Raw genomic sequence first — 20,800 nt, forward strand, 5'->3', positions numbered from 1 at the left:
GATCATCTTATTTACTACCGTCGTTCTAAGCAAATAAGATGCATAAACATGATAAACATCACATGCAATCAAATAGTGACATGATATGGCCAATATCATTTTGCTCCTTTTGATCTCCATCTTCGGGGCTCCATGATCATCATCGTCACCGGCATGACACCATGATCTCCATCATCGTGTCTCCATGAAGTTGTCTCACCAACTTATTACTTCTACTACTATGGCTACCGGTTAGCAATAAAGTAAAGTAATTACATGGCGTTGTTCAATGACACGCAGGTCATACAATAAATAAAGACAACTCCTATGGCTCCTGCCGGTTGTCATTCTCATCGACATGCAAGTCGTGAATCCTATTACAAGAACATGATCAATCTCATGCATCACATAACATTCATCACATTCTTCTTGGCCATATCACATCACATAGCATACCCTGCAAAAACAAGTTAGACGTCCTCTAATTGTTGTTTGCATGTTTTACGTGGCTACTATGGGTTTCTAGCAAGAACGTTTCTTACCTACGCAAAACCACAACGTGATATGCCAATTGCTATTTACCCTTCATAAGGACCCTTTTCATCGAATCTGTTCCAACTAAAGTGGGAGAGACTGGCACCCGCTAGCCACCTTATGCACCAAGTGCATGTCAGTTGGTGGAACCTGTCTCACGTAAGTGTACGTGTAAGGTCGGTCCGGGCCGCTTCATCCCACAATACCGTCGAAACAAGATTGGACTAGTAACGGTAAGCATATTGAACAAAATCAACGCCCACAACTACTTTGTGTTCTACTCGTGCAAAGAATCTACGCAATAGACCTAGCTCATGATGCCACTGTTGGGGAACGTAGCAGAAATTCAAAATTTTTCCTACGTGTCACCAAGATCTATCTATGGAGAAACCAGCAACGAGGGGAAGGAGAGTGCATCTACATATCCTTGTAGATCGCTAAGCGGAAGCGTTCAAGAGAACGGGGTTGAAGGAGTCATACTCGTCGTGATCCAAATCACCAGATATCCTAGTGCCGAACGGACGGCACCTCCGCGTTCAACACACGTACAGCCCAGTGACGTCTCCCATGCCTTGATCCAGCAAGGAGAGAGGGATAGGTTGAGGAAGACTCCATCCAGCAGCAGCACAACGGCATGGTGGTGGTGGAGGAGCGTGGCAATCCTGCAGGGCTTCGCCAAGCACCGCGGGAGAGGAGGAGGACTTGGGAGAGGGGGAGGGCTGCGCCAGGTGAAGGGTTCAGCTCCCATGCGCCTCCCCACTATATATAGGGGTGGAGGGGGCTGGTTTCTTGCCCTCCAAGTCCATTGGGGCGTTGGCAAAGGTGGGAGGAAAGAAATCCCATCATTTCCTTCCCCACCGATTGCTATCCCCCCTTTTTAGGGATCTTGATCTTATCCCTTCGGGATATGATCTTATTCCTTCTAAGGGGGGATCTTGGTGCGCCTTGACCAGGGGTGTGGGGCCTTTCCCCCACTACCCACATTCATGTGGGTCCCCCCATGCAGGTGGGCCCCACTCCGGAACCTTCTAGAACCTTCCCGGTACAATACCGAAAAATCCTGAACATTTTCCAGTGGCCAAAATAGGACTTCCCATATATAAATCTTTACCTCCAGACCATTCCGAAACTCCTCGTGATGTCCGGGATCTCATCCGGGACTCCGAACAACATTCGGTAACCACATACAAACTTCCTTTATAACCCTAGCGTCATCGAACCTTAAGTGCGTAGACCCTACGGGTTCGGGAACCATGTAGACATGACCGAGACGTTCTCCGGTCAATAACCAACAGCGGGATCTGGATACCCATGTTGGCTCCCACATGTTCCACGATGATCTCATCGGATGAACCACGATGTCAAGGACTCAATCAATCCCGTATACAATTCCCTTTGTCTAGCGGTATTGTACTTGCCCGAGATTCGATCGTCGGTATGCCGATACCTTGTTCAATCTCGTTACCGGCAAGTCTCTTTACTCGTTCCGTAACACGTCATCCCATGATCAACCCCTTGGTCACATTGTGCACATTATTATGATGTCCTACCGAGTGGGCCCAGAGATACCTCTCCGTTTACCGGAGTGACAAATCCCAGTCTCGATTCGTGCCAACCCAACAGACACTTTCGGAGATACCTGTAGTGCACCTTTAGAGCCACCCAGTTACGTTGTGACGTTTGGTACACCCAAAGCATTCCTACGGTATCCAGGAGTTGCACAATCTCATGGTCTAAGGAAATGATACTTGACATTAGAAAAGCTTTAGCATACGAACTACGATCTTTGTGCTAGGCTTAGGATTGGGTCTTGTCCATCACATCATTCTCCTAATGATGTGATCCTGTTATCAACGACATCCAATGTCCATGGTCAGGAAACCATAACCATCTATTGATCAACGAGCTAGTCAATTAGAGGCTTACTAGGGACATGGTGTTGTCTATGTATCCACACATGTATCTGAGTTTCCTATCAATACAATTATAGCATGGATAATAAACGATTATCATGAACAAGGAAATATAATAATAACTAATTTATTATTGTCTCTAGGGCATATTTCCAACATGTACCAGTAGCTATGTGTTTGATCTCTCTCTCTCTCTCTCTCTCGTGTTCCCTCTATGGCACGATCTTGATGTATCCCGAGCTTTGCTATTGTAGTTGGATCTTATGATGTTTCTCCCCCTCTACTCTCTTGTGATGAATTGAGTTTCCCCTTTGAAGTTATCTTATCGGATTGAGTCTTTTATGAGAACACTTGATGTATATCTTGCCGTGTTTATCTGTGGTGACAATGGGATATCATGTGCCTCTTGATGTATGTTTTGGTGACCAACTTGCGGGTTCTGCCCATGAACCTATGCATAGGGGTTGGCACACGTTCTTGACTCTCCGGTAGAAACTTTGGGGCACTCTTTGAAGTACTTTGTGTTGGTTGGATGATCTGAGATTGTGTGATGCATAATCATGCCCACGGATACTTGAGGTGACAATGGAGTATCTAGGTGACATTAGGGTTTTGGTTGATTTGTGTCTTAAGGTGTTATTCTAGTACGAACTCTTTTATAGATTGATCCGAAAGAATAACTTTGAGGTGGTTTCGTACCCTACCATAATCTCTACGTTTGTTCTCCGCTATTAGTGGCTTTGGAGTGACTCTTTGTTTCATGTTGAGGGCTTGTTATATGATCTATCTATGTTATTATTGTTAAGAGAACTTGCACTAGCGAAAGTATGAACCCTAGGCCTCGTTTCCTATCATTGCAATACCGTTTACGCTCACTTTTATCATTGGTTACCTTGCTGTTTTTATTATTTCAGATTACAAATACCTATATCTACTATCCATATTGCACTTGTATCACCATCTCTTCGCTGAACTAGTGCACCTATACAATTTACCATTGTATTGGGTGTGTTGGGGACACAAGAGACTCTTTGTTATTTGGTTGCAGGGCTGCTTGAGAGTGACCATCTTCATCCTACGCCTCCCACGGATTGATAAACCTTAGGTCATCCAATTGAGGGAAATTTGCTACTGTCCTACAAACATGTGCACTTGCAGGCCCAACAACGTCTACAAGAAGAAGGTTGTGTAGTAGACATCAGTGGCTTGAACCTTTGCACACCCCACCATACTCATCATGTTGTCTTGTTTAGGTATATGCATGGACATAGGGGGGTGTTGTTCTCTCAATGAACTCTCCCTCCCCCCATTATGCATAAATCGATCAACTCTTTCACATTCGCCATTTTTATGGAAGTTGTGCTTCAAATATGTGTTTTGGTCATAGGCCCAAGGATAATTCTTCGCGGTGCCATAACAATTTACTCAAACATAGGTGGCTCCGGCCATCGCCCCCTCTTCTTGAGGGGTTTTGGTCTGTTGTTTGGTCCTTGTTTTCTTTTGTTTTCCTTAGCTTGTTTGTGTTGCAAAGGCCATTTTATCTCTCTTTTGCCAATTCTTGCACTTTCTTGGGCATGCGGTACTACCGTGGCATGCCACAGTACTACCACTGGAGGTGGGTAGCTCCTGTGCTAGCACAGCTGCGACCACGGCATGGTACTACCGTCTCCAGCACGGCAGTAAATTTTTACTATCACTGGAAGAGCAGTACTACCGCCCAAAGTGCAGTACTACCGCCTGGGTTGTACTACCGCGATGACATGCGGTACTACTGCGCTTTCCAGGCCGCATGGGGGTTAAGCGCGGGCAGGGGGAGTTCATACTCCCCCATACCCATTCATCTCTTCCCCTCGCGTCTCTCTCTTCTACCCAAGAACAGCGTCGGAGGACCTCACCGGATCTCCATATCTGGCCACTCTCCTCTCATTTCAACTGGTGGGATCATTCCCCACCTCGTCCTCTGCCATGGACCCCGGTATCTCCCCTAGTCCTTCTCTCTTTGTCTCTTTTTCTGCATCTAGGTCTTGGGGGAAATATGAGTTGGTCTTGTGATTTTTGGCTAAATCTTTGCAAGAGGAGATAGTTGGAGAGTGCTTGTGCGGTCGATATGTTATTTGGTGTGATACAACAACATAGTTTTGATTAACAGTAGTACCGATTTCTCTTTACGGGTGTTCTCAGATCCGTTCTTGCGAGATCCGCCCGTGCGGTACTACCACTCCGCCTGGAGCAGTACTACCACCGGTGCACGGATGTAAAATTTTACTTCCGCTCTGAGCGCGGTACTACCACGCCTAGCGGTACTACCGCTGGCCTCTGTGGTACTACCATGGTCAGAGCAATAGTAAAACTTTACTTCCGCGTCCAGTTACAGTACTACCACTTGAGTTAATTTTTCTTTGTTTTGTCACATCCAATCTCATTTCTAGTTGTTTCATCTATTGGCCTTGGTCTTTGCAATAATCCTTCTTGTTCTTCTCGTGTGTTTGCGTTTTATGTCATAGGTGGTGGCTCCGGTTCCATTGCTAGGCGCTCCAATCCCAACCGTGATACGAGCTCAAAGCGTCTTTGCAACCAAGAAGCTCCTGAGGGGTCCAATGCCCCAGCACGCCACTTCAAGACAACAGCCACCAAGATCAAGGAGCCAGTTGTCAGCTTGGATGACATGCCTCTGGTAGACTTTCAGCTTTGAAGGAGGCTCAACCCCTACATCAAGCCTCTGGAACCAATAAGGGGCAATGACTTGTTTTGGACCAAGCAACAAAATCTCATCTACCTAGATGTGATCAAGTGTCGGTGGGAGACGACACCTATGGGATCACGAGGTTCCCTTCTGCGGTTGCGAGGGCGCTACGCTGTGAGGAGAGCAGGATTAGTAACCAGCACAAGGATCGTTTACCCAGGTTCAGGCCGCGAGGATGCGTAAAACCCTAGTCCTACTTTGGTGAATGTATTGAGTGTTTTTGAGCTCTTGAACTAGCTACGGTGACTGCGTGGTTCCAAAGAGCCGAATCCCTCTCCAGTATGCCATGGGACTCCTTTTATAGTCGAAAGGGGTTGCCACCATGGCACACAGGAGGTGGAAAGGCCTACAGTGCTACGAGCTTATCGCTCGTATTACAGGACAAGATGCGTTCAATGTGTTGCTTAGGTGTCTTCTTGCTTTATCGGGGACGGGAGCGAGGCCCGTCCCGTCCGTTGCCGCTCCTCCTTCCTTCGACACGTGCCCTGGCCAGCGATACATGCGGCGTCATGTAGGCAGGCAAGCAGCTGAGGTGGTGCGGTGGTGGTGCCTTCACGAAGATTTGCATGCCGCCATGCAGGCGTGTGCTGAGTTGGCCTAGAAGTTGCATGTTACCACGCAGGTGCCTGCCCAGTTGGTTGGGTTGGCAGCTGCATGTGAACGGCGGTGGAGACTTGGTTGGTGCGGGCCTGATAGTGGCCTCACTGACGCCCTTGGCAAGGGCCTTGTCGGGTGGCCCAGCAAGGGTCTTGCCATGGCGCGCTGTTGTCCCCGACAAGGATCTTCCCGGGGGTCTTGTGGGTTTCCTTGGAAAGAATCTTGTCGAGGATCGTTGCCTTCCAATCCTCACCTGATCTTGAATATTGTTTTTCTTCACAAAGATCTGCATGCCACCATGGAGGTGCCTCCCGAGCCCTGGCCCAATGTGGTTGATGGTGTTGGATACCGTGGGTTCGAGGGTGGCTCACTCCGCTGGTGTGGGCAAGTGAAAGCATAAGTGCTCCCTAGGTGGTTTTGGTAATTAATGTCAACATATCTCTTGTTGGACTAACACTTGTATCTAGTATGTTTAAGATAAGTTCAACAATGGAGTGGCATGGACTAAAGGATGTGGGAACTCCTTCAAGATGCTAAGGACAAAGGATTGGCTCAAGCTTCAAGCTCAAGACTCTTCATTTACATTTTAGTGATCCAAGATCACATTGAGTCTATAGGAAAAGCCAATACTATCAAGAAGGGATGAGGTGTTGCTTAATGAGTTTCTTGCTCCACAGTGCTTAGTGATATGCTCGAAAACCCTCAACTACTTTCCCACTTCCACACATATGACCTAAACCTAAAGTCAAAATCGGCCATACCGATTCTTTCTATCCGGCGCCACCGAGTTCAGATGTCATAGCCACTGCCACAAACCCTAGGCAAAACCGATAGGGATCTCGGTCTCACCGAGATGGGATCGTAATCTCTCTGTGTATGTCCATTACCAAAATCGGTTTCACCGAGTTTAAGAAATTGGTACTGCTGAGATTACAATGCAAACTTCCTGGTTGACTCAGTACCAAAATCGGTCCTACCGAGTTTGTGTAATCGGTCCAACCGAGTTTGCCTGACCAACTCTCTGGAAAGCTTATTACCAAAATCGCTCTCACCGAGTTTGTGTAATTGGTCTCACCGAGATTACGTTATGCCCTAACCCTAACTACATCGGTCCTACCGACTTGCATGTCGGTCCCACCGAAAATCCTAACGGTCACTAGGTTTACTAAATCGGTCCGACCGAGTCTGTTGCATCGGTCCCACCGAGTTTGGTAAATTGTGTGTAACGGTTAGATTTTGTGTGGAGGCTATATATACCCCTCCACCTCCTCTTCATTCGTGGAGAGAGCCATCAGACTGAACCTACGGTTCCAGCATACATTTTCTGAGAGAGAACTACCTACTCATGTGTTGAGGCCAAGATATTCCATTCCTACCATATGAATCTTGATCTCTAGCCTTCCCCGGGTTGCTTTCCACTCAAATCTTCTTTCCACCAGATCCAAATCCCATGAGAGAGAGTTGAGTGTTGGGGAGACTATCATTTGAAGCACAAGAGCAAGGAGTTCATCATAAACGCACCATTTGTTACTTCTTGGAGAATGGTGTCTCCTAGATTGGCTAGGTGTCACTTGGGAGCCTCCGAGAAGATTGTGGAGTTGAACCAAGGAGTTTGTAAGGGCAAGGAGATCGCCTACTTCGTGAAGATCTACCGCTAGTGAGGCAAGTCCTTCGTGGGCAACGGCCATGGTGGGATAGACAAGGTTGCTTCTTCGTGGGCCCTTCGTGGGTGGAGCCCTCTGTGGACTCGCGCAACCGTTACCCTTCATGGGTTGAAGTCTCCATCAACGTGGATGTACGATAGCACCACCTATCGGAACCACGCCAAAAACATTCGTGTCTCCAATTGCGTTTGAATCCTCCAAAACCCTTCCCTTTACATTCTTGCAAGTTGCATGCTTTACTTTCCGCTGCTCATATACTCTTTGCATGCTTGCTTGCTATGTGTTGTGAATGTTAAACTTGTGCCTAAACTCCACTTAAACTTAAGGAATCTTAAAAACTGCAACTTTGGTACTTAGTGTCTAATCACCCCCCATCTAGACACCTCTTCTCAAGGTCCTACAGCAAGCCGCCCTGGCAAGGGGCTTGCCGGGGCTGCTGAGGCTGCCCCGGCAAGGGTCTTGCCGGGAAAACCTACTTCGTCCATCTGCTCTCTGTGGTCTCGTTATTTGGCGTTGCGCTGATTGTTTCTGTGTTTGTGGCTCTGATTTCCTGTCTTCGCCCTGCTAAGTGTGGCTTCGGCCCGTGGCTCTGACTGCCCGCGCACAAGTAAGGGGTACAAAGGAGTGCCCCTACTTTAGTACACCGACAGGAGCCCCCGGGCCTGGGCCACACATAGGCGCAACGCGTTGTTGGGCCAGGCCCAAAACGGTGCGTGGGCAAGCGGGGCGGTTTTTACCATAGTAACTTTCCGCCTGCCGCGCTTCCCCATGACCTGCGCGATGTGGGGGAGGTCATGCTTGACGTGGGGGGCATGCGCGGGGCAGTTTCCGCATGCATGCGTCGTATCGCAGTTAATGGGAAAGGAGGCGGCCCGCGCCTTCCCCGTAAAAGGAATAACCGTGGGCACGCTGCTCACTTTACCCCTTCCCTGCGTCTTTTCCAATCTTGGATCCGCCGCCCCCTTTCTTCCTCCTTCTCGAGCCCCCTTCTTCGTCCACCGTCACTGCACTTCCATCATCCTCTGCCCTCTTGCTTCTCGCAGCCGCCATGGCGCCCAAATCCACCAAAGGCAAGGGAGTGGCCAAAGATGTCGGGGCGACGAAGCAGCCGGAGAACGAGCAGGTGGCGCGACGGGCATAGTTTGCCTACTTCCCCTCGACGGTCGACGTGTTCGAGCTCCGGGAGTCCTTCAAATCTCTGTGGTGGGTGAAGACGGGGGGAGAAACGACAGGGCACCCAGCCACGCGCGTCATCCCCGCCAACTGCACCGAGGCCGCCCCAAATCGGTACACCTTCTTTGTCGACTACTTCTCCTGCGGGCTCTGTCCCCCCTTCTCCGATTTCTTCAACGATGTTATGCACACCTATGACTTCCGCCTTCTGGATTTCACTCCGAATGTTGTGGCGTGCATGGCTCTCTTCGAGCACCTCTGCGAAGGCTTCGCCGGGGTGCACCCCAACACGACGCTCTTCCACCACTACTTCTCCCCTCGGATCCAATCGGGGGGCGCCATCTCCGATTGTGTCGCCTGGATCCTGAAGGCCAAGGGGACGTACCCGGAGGGCGCCATGAAGGAGAGGTGGGAAGAGTGGCGGGGCCGGTGGTGCTGGATTGAGGAGGAGGACCCGCCAGCATTCTGCGAGGTTCGCTGGGCGCCGTCGGTCCGCGGAAACGACTGGGGCGACATCGACACCGATGACAAGAAGCTCACGATTGCCACCACCAGGATCCTTCGGCTCACCGAGGCCGGGCTCACCCTCGAAATGATTGGGCGGACTTCATCCGCCGCCGAATCGCTCCTCTCCACAACAAGGGGAGGCCGGCCTGGCTTTTTACGAATGCTGCTGACATCATCAGGCTCCGCCCCGGCCTCGACCACAACCTGACAGTGACGAGGCACGCCCATCTCTGCCAATGGATCTTCCAGCTTGAGGTCAATAGCGACGGCGAGGTTGAGCGGTCTGGCAAGCCTGCGACGGCTGCCGCGAAGGCCGGCAAGGTTGCCGAAGGGCCCCCTTTCAAGTTGTCGGCGGGAGTGGTCCCGCTGTGCAACAATTCTTGCTGGTCCGACATCATCGCCATGATGTCGGACTTCAATGCGCACGGCCTTGACCCGAGCTGGGTCAAGCCGGACGAGCTCTAGGTGCAGGAATTCTTCGATACCTTGCACGAGAGGTACTTCACCACCGAGTCGCGGCTCATCCAGGATACCTCCCAGGCGGAGCTGGACTACATCGCTGCCAGGGCGGCGGAGGCGGAGCTCGCCAAGGAGGCCGGCAGCATCAGCGGCGTGGAGGACAAGGCCGTGGCGGAAGCGGAGGAAAAAGAGCTTGCCCAGTGGGCGGCGGCCGCTGGGGAGGCCAGCGGCACCGGCACCGGGGCTCCCCTCGTCGAGGACGTGGTTGACGAGTCGTCGGAGGAGGAGGACGAGGGTGAGGAGACCGCGACCGCCGACCATCCAGTCACTGGAAGAGTGCGAGTCCTGCGGCAGGCCACCTCCGGCGAGCTGGTCCGTCCCGGCAGGGCTGCGCAGCTGCGGCAGGCCCAGGATACGTCTACGCGCCAGACGAGGGCTGCGGCGATGAAGAAGGCGGTGAAAGCCGTGGTGGAGAAGAAGAAGGCATCCGCTTCTTCGTCGTCCAAGCGTGCCCAGACGCCACCGCCTCCCCCCTCGCCGGCGGACGTTGGCGTGGGGATCGCTTTTGACTTTGGATCCCTCAGCCCGGGGAGGAAGAGGAAGGCAACAGAGGAGGAGGAGGAGGAAGAGTAAGCTCTGCTTTTCCCCCTTCTCTTCTTTTTTGCTTTCTCCATTTCCTCAAATGGTGCCGCCCATTCTGAATCATCTCCATCCCGCAGGGACGTGGAGACGCTGGCCCAAAGGGCAAAGAGGGCCAGGACTTCGACGAGCGGCTAGCCCCCGGCAGGCACCTCCGGCACGCCACTGGTGGTGTTGAGCAGCCCGGACAGCAGCCCCCGGCCCAGCCCCTAGTGTGAGTCCATCACCCGTCCTTCATTGATGCGTGCTAGGGGTACGATACTTTGGTACTGACCATGCTGTGGATGTAGGAGGGGAGCAGCAGCAAGGGGAGCCACAGAGGGCTTCTCCCAACACGCCGCCCCCATCGACCACGCCACCCCGAGGGACATCCCCGGCAAGGGCACCAAGCACCGAGCCCATGCACATGGAGGAGGAGGAGAACACGGGGGCCGGTGGCTTCGCCTCGACACCGGACCTTGGCGGAGAGGGGACTTCTACTTCTCGGCTTGGTGCGGGTAAGCCACTCGCTTTCCGTTTCTGCTTGCGTTCCTTCTTTCTTCTATTTTGCTGTCTTTTCACTTGGCCCCGCCCTATCCCCTTCTTGGCATTCAGACTTCCCCTCGGTGGACCCAGAGGACGTCGATACCGTCATCGAGGATGTCGCCAAGGACACCGCGGCACAGGCCAAGAAGAACACCACCGAGGAGAGCGCCAAGGGCGCTGCTGAGGACGCCGCCAAGGGGACCGCCAGGGAGCCCGGCAAGGGACCTACCGGGGAGGCCGGCAAGGCCGCTGCCAAGGAGGAGGTGGTTGTTGACCGGCCCTCCTCCTCCACCGCCTCCGGATCGGGCAGGTACCTGAGGGTGGGTGACGACTTGTTCGTCCACCTCCCAGGCGCATCGAGCACCAGGACACCCGTCGTGGGAGAGGTGTTTGACGATGAAGTGCTTGCCGCCGCCGGGCTCGAGGTCGTTGTCAGGACCGGATTTTTGGGATATTAATTTCCCAGAAAATGGCCCTTGTGCTCACCAGCCCCAGGATTACTGTTAGCTGGCGAGACACCAACTTGATACAGAAACTCCAAGCAAAATACATAATATGTAGTACAAGACCATTCTGGCCTATGAGTACAACACAAGGTTTCTAGTGGTTGATGGCGGAAGAGGTTTGTGGTTCATCAGTGGCCATGGGACTCCATTTCCCATAGGAACAGCTGACCTGGATAACTCCTATCTTCGTGAGACTGCTATCACTAGTGCGTAGGTTCCGGGGCTGTCATCACAACGCTCCTCTCCATGCAAGAAATCTGGCCAAGACAATAGCCAGGGACGAGCCAGTGAGTACTTTGAATGTACTTGCAAACATTATGAACACTGGTATAATATAACAAATGATAATCATGCTCCGAAATATTCTATGATCACAATGTCAGTCATGAAATAAGAAAAAAAAATATCCATGATGCACACAAGTAGGTTGTTTATACAAAACATGAATATGCAATCAGAGAGTAGGAATAGAATGCACCGATCGGGTGTATGAAGCGACGCCTCGAAAGGATAATGATACAGAGCATGCCTCAGTCGGGCGTCTGAGCGACACCACATAAAGGGCTTGTAAGTGAAATAAATAACAAGCATGCCACAGTCGGGCGTCTGTGCGACACCACATAAAGGGCTTATAAGAGAATAATCACAGTGAATATCCAGGAGGTAGTACCGTCCCAGGGATACCCCATAATTCAAATAATGTAAATGGTTAGTCCTTAAATATAATAATCATAATCATCATAAGTCACAAGTAAGGATGGCAATGGGTCGGGTTTGGATTGGGTTGAACAATATCAAATCCATATCCATATCCATGAAGACAGTCTTCGCCCGCCCATGAAAAAATCCATGGGTGAAAAATTATGTCCATGTCCAAATCCGATGGATATCCATATCCACTGTATATCCATTGGGTCCTCTCGGGACATATAAATAAGACTTAACACAATATTAACATAAACTCTTCCATTCTTCACCTCGTGGTAGGCTAGGCTTCACATATGGTAAATCAACATCCAGTAACAACCTAAGATCATTTAGTATTTTTCTAACAGATGAGAATGATGAGTCATTTAAGGAGGTAAAAATAAGGGAAGGGGTGTTGGAGTATGTTTCGGAGGGGATTGACTGTCAACTTATAAAAGTTACGATGTAATTTCCTATGCATGTTTTAGATAAAAAAAAGTGTAAAGTTGTCATGGGAGATGTGAACGTGGGGCAGGGGTTAGCAGATTTTTCCCCATTAAGTCATTCTATCGGGTCGGGTTTGGGTATATCCATGGGTACAAGATTATATCCATGCCCTACCCATGAACAATCGGGTCGGGTTGGGGCGCCGCCCATGGACACCAAAGCATATCCAAACCCTATCCATTCGGGTCGGATATCCATGGATATCCATGTCCATGGATAAAATTGCCATCCTTAGTCACAAGTCATGATCAATGTTCTGGTTTAGCAGTTTCTCCTCCAAAGACCAACACTTGACCCATCCCAGACAATAGTCCTTAACCATGGACACGGCTATTCGAGTAGATATAATCTCTGGAGAGGGTGTACTCTTTACCCACGCGTAATGGATTTCAATTAGTCCATCGGGACTAATTCCGTCTACGGTCTTTTAATTGAAAACACACCTGACCGCACACACCAGCCTGACTTACCGGTGTCTGGAATCACCCACGACACTCGTTAAGCAAAACTCTAAGTGGGGAGGCTACAACCTCAATTAGCATGGGATCACAAAATTTATAATGCGCACAAACTAGGGGAGCTACCGCCTCGGCTACAACCGGTAACACCCATGCCCCCGGACCAGGTGGCATGCCTACTGGATGCAGCCGGTATCTTTCACCATGGCCTCTCTGTATGGTGTGTGCTAGGAAGGGGTTGACAACTTACTGAACCATACCCTACCTATGGAAGGGGCAAGTGGTAGTACGAAACAAGTATGGGGGTTACTAGAACAAGACTCGATCTACGACCGACTCAGGAGGTTTAAGTATTACCGGACATAACTGTCTCGACGAAGAACTAGGGACAAGCTCGTGTCTACCCAAGAAAGAGACTTTCCCGGATTCCTTTCGGTATGCGTGAAAGGCATACGAGGGTGATTACAATCACAACGTATCAAATTCCAATAGCATGGAATCATCAATATGCACTTATGAGTATGTTCATATCATCTCATAAAATAATGAAAACTTCGAGACAAGGGGTGTTGTAACCGTATCAAAAAACACACGACAATATTATGCCAGGGTTCAGAATGCTTGCCTTCAAGTTGTGGAGAGGCAGGGTGCATTCCAAAACTTTTGAAAGTTTTCTTCTCTCTCCAACAATCCTATTTTGAGAAAATTCAAATTAACACATAGTTTCAAAATAGTACAAAAAAGTTGTCTGAAATTTTTTCAAATAAATATGAAAATAAACTAGACAAAATTTGAGAAACAGCAGAAAAAGAATCAAGTCATTTGGACTTATATTTAAAAAGTTATAGCCAGTCAAAGTTTAGTCAAAATTCTATTTTTAAATAAAACAGAAAAAGAAAAAAAATGTTTCGAAATAAAACACGTAGGAGATGTACTCTGGGTTTACGCCTCCACTTACGCCAGCATGGATCGGCTCGTGGTCACTGACAGTGGGTCCCTTGGGCCCACTGGTTAGGTTTGACCAGTCGCTCGCCTCCTTCATCCTCTGTCCGAGCAGAGGCGGGGCTCCGGCGATCAACGCCGGCGAATGGCGGCTCCCCACTGGGTTCCGAGGGCAGGGATGGATCCGCCAGTCCAGGGCGGTCCTCCTGGTGGTCTCTAGGCGGGTGGGGATGAAGGGAGTCGTCGGCGGAGAGCTCCGCGGTGGATGTAGCTTTGGGAGGATTTGGGGACTAGAGGTACGGTGGTTCCCGATCGTGTTTGAGAGGTGGGGTGGCTCTGTAAGGTCGAGGGGAAGGGGATGGAAGCACGGGATGGACGGGGGAGGCTCTGCCTGCGACGCACGGCAGCGGAGCATGGCGGCGGCCGAACTGATCGGAGTCGAGGAAGAAAGCCTTCCTCCGTCGATTGCTGGCCGTGGGGGCTCTAAAGAGATGGCCTAAGGCTGCCTGGGGGTTTGGATGAGCTCGGGGGCCTCCATTTATAGCGTAACTAGGTCGGTTCCACGGCCGAGGATAAGAACGTCGGTGAACCGCCGTTCTGTAGCTAGGGGGCGTGTGGCGATAGCTGGCGGGGTTTGGCAGGGTGAAAGGATGAGCTCGAGCTGTTCCAGGGGCAGCTGGCACGCGACTGTGGCTCGAGCGGCGCCGTCCATGGCAGAGACCTGCTGTGGCCGTCGGTGGCTTGCGGTGGTGGCGCTGTTGGGCGCCAGGAGGGGGCCAGGGCGGCTCTGCGGCGAGGGAGGAGTCGGGGTGCGTTGGCTGGGAGTGGGGAGGGGCCAGAACGGGCGCGGAGACGCGGTAGTGGGACGCGGCGACTCGGTGTGCGCGCGTGCAAAACGTGCGCTCTGGGCGCGCCCAGCGCATGCACGCCAGGTGCTCGATGTAATGCCAGCGCGTGTTAGAGAGCTCGAATGATGCTGGTAGTAAACAGGTCTAGGTTAGTGGTAGATAGGAGTTTAGTGGACAAGCTGGTTAGGCAAGCAGGTCCAATGTGCAAACTAAAAACTATGTCAAATCTGACCATGCACACAAGGTGCTTGACAGAATGCCAAGGGCATCTAGGCAACTCTTGGGGTGGCCAAAAACTCCAGATCAGTGTCTCTTTAGGTGTAGGTGATGGTGGCAAGGTTAGTTGGTCAAGACCAGAAACTTGTTAGTGCAAGTTTTTGAGAAAACCAGATCTGGACAGAAACTAAAGGCTATTATTGCATGGACCAAAAATACTCCAATGGGTCCACTCTCCTGGACTTAAGGGTTTTGTAGGGTGGACTATAAGCAGGAGAAATATCATGGGCACTAGAGCAAAATAAATTAGGGTTGCAGTAGAAAAAGGCAATCTGGTCCAGAGAGCAAAAGAGGATGATTTGCTCAAAATTTTCAAAGAACACCAGTGGGTTATTGCATAAAGTTGAATTATACACTATTACCAACATCCCCTAATTTTGGTGAAAGTTTTAAAGAAATGTTTAAACAGGTTGTAGTGCCAAATTACCAACTGGGCCAGTTTTGAAAACTTGGGGTAGAGCTCAAAATCTCCAATGAATAAAATATATTTTTGCATCAAAGTGATTTAAAAACATCACATGACATCCCCAAATTTTGGTGAAAATTTTAAATGCATTTATCAAATGGTTGTAGTGCAATAGAGGCTCTAAAACTTATGAAAATCACTTTTAAAAGAAATAAGGCTCAGGGAAAATAATCATATAAATAATCCACTGATAAAAGAAATGTTTTCTTGAGAGGGTATACAAGTCCAATGATATTTTTGGAAAGTTTTCACTTGGGGTAAAAACTCCACAATATCAAAGAAAAGAGAGATTCTGAAATCAAAAGAAAAATCCAGAAAATAAAAATTTAATTTCCTGGCAAAATTTTAATAAACAAATCATGGTTAAATTTTTGGGGTATTACAACACTACCCCCCTTAAGAAAAATCTCGTCCTCGAGATTTGCTAAGGGCTGTTTTGAAAAATATTACTCCTACCATCACAAGGTAATACAAACATAACCATCCTACTCATGTAATTAAAACGCGGCTATAGTGAGTGGGCAATTATGTGGTGTAAAGCTACAGTGTGGCATACTGGCGTTGCGTGGAAGAATTTATGGGAAATTTCTACTTTTGGTTACAGTAAATTTAGAATAAACTTCTACATTACTAAAAATACGCTGGTCGTACCCGAGAGCACAGTGCTCTCTCTGGCTGACAGGTGGACCCGGGGTCCACTGTCAGTCTCTTCTTCTACCTCTGGCTCTCTCTCTTCTTCCTCTCTCTCTCTCGCGCGCGCTTTCCCACGCTTTCCTCACCAGTGACGTCTAGCGCGTAGGGCATCTAGGCCGTACTGCGGTAGTGCGCGGCGTGCTAGCTGTCGGCGCAGCGTGCACTCACCTCGCGGGCCAGTGCGCTATTGGCACTACTCGCGGATTCGTCTCCGAACACCGGCGATCGAGCGACGAGCGGTGCTGGTGGACCTCGCCCACTATACACCGATCTCGAGCTATAAAATGACCGAGGTGCTCCTTCTTCTTCCTCACACCTGGCCTCGCTTCTCCTTCTCCTTCCTTCTCCTCCATTTCTGTTTGTAGGAGCTCGAGACGAGGCTCTAATGGCGGGGGTGATGCCGGACTGGTACCTGGTCCTGGTGTGCGGAGGATTCGCGACATTGCTAGGGTTCTCCGTGCTCCTGTGCGTGATGATCCTCGATGATCGTCATGATGCTGCCGCTCGAGTGTTGGCTCTCCGCGGTGGTGGTGATCACAAGGATTAGGTGCGGTGTTAGGTGCTAACTGCTGTCAGGGTGCCGGAGGTAACCTGCACCCAAATAATTACTCACAAATCTCTCCCTCTGAGACTGTGGGGTGTTAGGGAGGTGATCAGTTTGGTGCAAAAATGTACACGTGGATTTGCACTTGGTCGAGTGGTTGGGGTCATGAGTTTGCTGTTATGGTGCTGCGTGAATAAAAAATCTATGTCATGAAGAAATATATGCTGCAACAACTCAGTGAAAGAAAATCTCACTTCAAAATTTATTTCGAGTGAAAACAGTTAATCAAAATTAACAGCGGTACAAACTACTCACATTAATTGAAACCAAAAATTTAATTAATCACACAAATATCTAGGACACAACGCTTAAGTTGCAACACATACATAAATGCTGGAACAATGAACATAGCAGTGACGTCTACAATGAAAACGGTAAATGGACAGGGTCCTGAGAAAATGTCTCTGGTATTGGGGCACACTCCTCTTCTATCGGGGGAAGCGGATTGACTAGTCGATGAATGTGTCTCTCCTGGTCGGGCCTCAGTGGCCTGCCGATGGCGATCTGAGGATTTAAATCAGCGAGGCTCTGGAGGTAACCCATTACTCGCTGGGTCAAACACTCTTGAGCGATGACATACTGAGACTCGATACTACTCGAGTGACTTAGTCTACCTTGTTTATATCTAAGCGGGCGTGCCCTGTGGATGTCGAGGCTTTCCCACGGGTTTCACCATCAGGATGAGCTGGGGGGGTTGAGGGGCTGCAGGGTCGGGGTAGCGATGATGACCATACTGGGGATTTGTTGGCCACAATCCCATTGGAGCGTGTTCCAAAAAGGCGATGAAGCACTTCTGGGGACACCAAAGTATTTTGGTTGATGGCTGGGGCAGTCCTCAAGGACTTGATTGGTTGTCCGAACAGCACGACTGGGTTGTCGGTGTCGGGCTCATCTTCTCCTCTCGCCGGGGCTCGGCGAACCAGTTCTCCACGAGCTGTGATCAGATCAAGGGTGGTTTGGTCGAACAGTTCCTCTGGTGCACTTACATAGCGCACTAGATGCAACAATGTAGGATCTGTCTCGTGATCTCCGTTGGCAACTTGGGGTGGCCTACCATACCCGTCACGGCTGGGGTAGTAGTGGAACAAGCGACAGTTAACTCTAGGCGACAAGTGCCGGAGTTGAACTATAGCCTCACGAGCAGCTAGCTGGATGGCTTGTGGCTCAAAGGAAGTTGTCCTTCCGGTGAACCTGTAGGGGCGTTCTGGCGATAGACCCCTACCATAGACATGCACAGTGGCCCAGAATTGACGGCTCTCACCGCTCATGGGCCCTTGGTACACAACATATTCTGGGGGCTCTTCTAATGCAAAAGCACGGCGGTGAGGTTTGCTAGCACGGTTACAAAACCTCCAAGGTTGGTTGGTGTGGTTTCATTGTGCACGACGGGGCCAGGCATTATAGCTCGGTTTGAGGAAGAGGTTGTGCTGTGCTGGTTGAGGCTAGTGTGCCCTTTTTATAGAAAAAGGGGGCGGAGTCTTCCTTCGCACGCTTGCGAATGAGACAATTTAGGTGTCGGTCACTGGCGCGTGATCGACAGGCTAGGCTGATAGGTTGGGCACCGACTGCCAAAAGGTGTCGGGGTCACTGTGTGGTTATCTTACATGATAAGCTTGGACGGGGTTAGGTTAAGGTCTGGTGGAATGATTTGTCTAGGTTTATTGACCTGGCTAAGATAGGATTAGCCAATGGTCAGCCTGGCTCTGATACCAAGGTTGTCAGGACCGGATTTTCGGGATATTAATTTCCTAGAAAATGGCCCTTGTGCTCACCAGCCCCAGGATTACTGTTAGCTGGCAAGACACCAACTTGATACAGAAACTCCAAGCAAAATACATAATATGTAGTACAAGACCATTCTGGCCTATGAGTACAACACAAGGTTTCTAGTGGTTGATGGCGGAAGTGGTTTGTGGTACATCAGTGGCCATGGGACTCCATTTCCCACAGGAACAGCTGACCTGGATAACTCCTATCTTCGCGAGACTGCTATCACCAGTGCGTAGGTTCCGGGGCTGTCATCGCAACGCTCCTCTCCATGCAAGAAATTTGGCCAAGACAATAGCCAGGGACAAGCCAGTGAGTACTTTGAATGTACTCGCAAACATTATGAGCATTGGTATATTATAACAAATGATAATCATGCTCCGAAATATTCTATGATCACAACGTCAGTCATGAAATAAGAAAAAAATATCCATGATGCACGCAAGCAGGTTGTTTATACAAAACATGAATATGCAATCAGAGAGTAGGAATAGAATGCACCGATCGGGTGTCTGAAGCGACGCCTCGAAAGGATAATGATATAGAGCATGCCTCAGTCGGGCGTCTGAGCGACACCACATAAAGGGCTTGTAAGTGAAATAAATAACAAGCATGCCACAGTCGGGCGTCTGTGTGACACCACATAAAGGGCTTATAAGAGAATAATCACAGTGAATATCTAGGAGGTAGTACCATCCCAGGGATACCCCATAATTCAAATAATGTAAATGGTTAGTCCTTAAATATAATAATCATAATCATCATAAGTCACAAGTAAGGATGGCAATGGGTCGGGTTTGGATTGGGTTGAACAATATCAAATCCATATCCATATCCATGAAGACAGTCTTCGCTCGCCCATGAAAAAAATCCATGGGTGAAAAATTATGTCCATGTCCAAATCCGATGGATATCCATATCCACTAGATATCCATTGGGTCCTCTCGGGACATATAAATAAGACTTAACACAATATTAACATAAACTCTTCCATTCTTCACCTCGTGGCAGGCTAGGCTTCACATATGGTAAATCAACATCCAGTAACAACCTAAGATCATTTAGTATTTTTCTAACAGATGAGAATGATGAGTCATATAAGAAGGAGGTAAAAATAAGGGAAGGGGTGTTGGAGTATGTTTCGGAGGGGATTGACTGTCAACTTATAAAAGTTACGATGTAATTTCTTATGCATGTTTTAGATAAAAAAGGTGTAAAGTTGTCGTGGGAGATGTGAACGTGGGGCAGGGGTTAGCAGATTTTTCCCCATTAAGTCATTCTATTGGGTCGGGTTTGGGTATATCCATGGGTACAAGATTATATCCATGCCCTACCCACGAACAATCGGGTCGGGTTGGGGCGCCGCCCATGGACACAAAAGCATATCCAAACCCTATCCATTCGGGTCGGATATCCATGGATATCCATGTCCATGGATAAAATTGCCATCCTTAGTCATGAGTCATGATCCATGTTCTGGTTTAGCAGTTTCTCCTCCAAAGACCGACACTAAGACCGACACTTGACCCATCCCAGACTGTAGTCCTTAACCATGGACATGGCTATTCGAATAGATATAATCTCTACAGAGGGTGTACTCTTTACCCACGCATAACGGATTTCAATTAGTCCATCGGGACTAATTCCGTCTACGATCTTTTAATTGAAAACACACCTGACCGCACACACCAGCCTGACTTACCGGTGTCTAGAATCACCCACGACACTTGTTAAGCAAAACTCTAAGTGGGGAGGCTACAACCTCAATTAGCATGGGATCACAAAATTATAACGCGCGCAAACTAAGGGAGCTACCCCCTCGGCTACAACCGAAAACACCCATGCCCCCGGACCAGGTGGCATGCCTACCGGATGCAGCCGGTATCTTTCACCATGGCCTCTCTGTATGGTGTGTGCTAGGAAGGGGTTGATAACTTACTGAACCGTACCCTACCTATGGCAGGGGCAAGTGGTAGTACGAAACAAGTATGGGGGTTACTGGAACAAGACTCGATCTATGACCGACTCAGGAGGTTTAACTATTACCGGACATAACCGTCTCGACGAAGAACTAGGGACAAGCTCGTGTCTACCCAAGACAGAGACTTTCCCGGATTCCTTCCGGTATGCGTGAAAGGCATACGAGGGTGATTACTATCACAACGTATCAAATTTCAATAGCATGGAATCATCAATATGCACTTATGAGTATGTTCATATCATCTCATAAAATAACGAAAACTCTGAGACTAGGGGTGTTGTAACCGTATCAAACAACACACGACAATATTATGCCAGGGTTCAGAATGCTTG

This window comes from Triticum aestivum, chromosome 5B (assembly GCF_018294505.1).
Source record: "Triticum aestivum cultivar Chinese Spring chromosome 5B, IWGSC CS RefSeq v2.1, whole genome shotgun sequence".
NCBI classification, from domain to species: Eukaryota; Viridiplantae; Streptophyta; class Magnoliopsida; order Poales; family Poaceae; genus Triticum; species Triticum aestivum.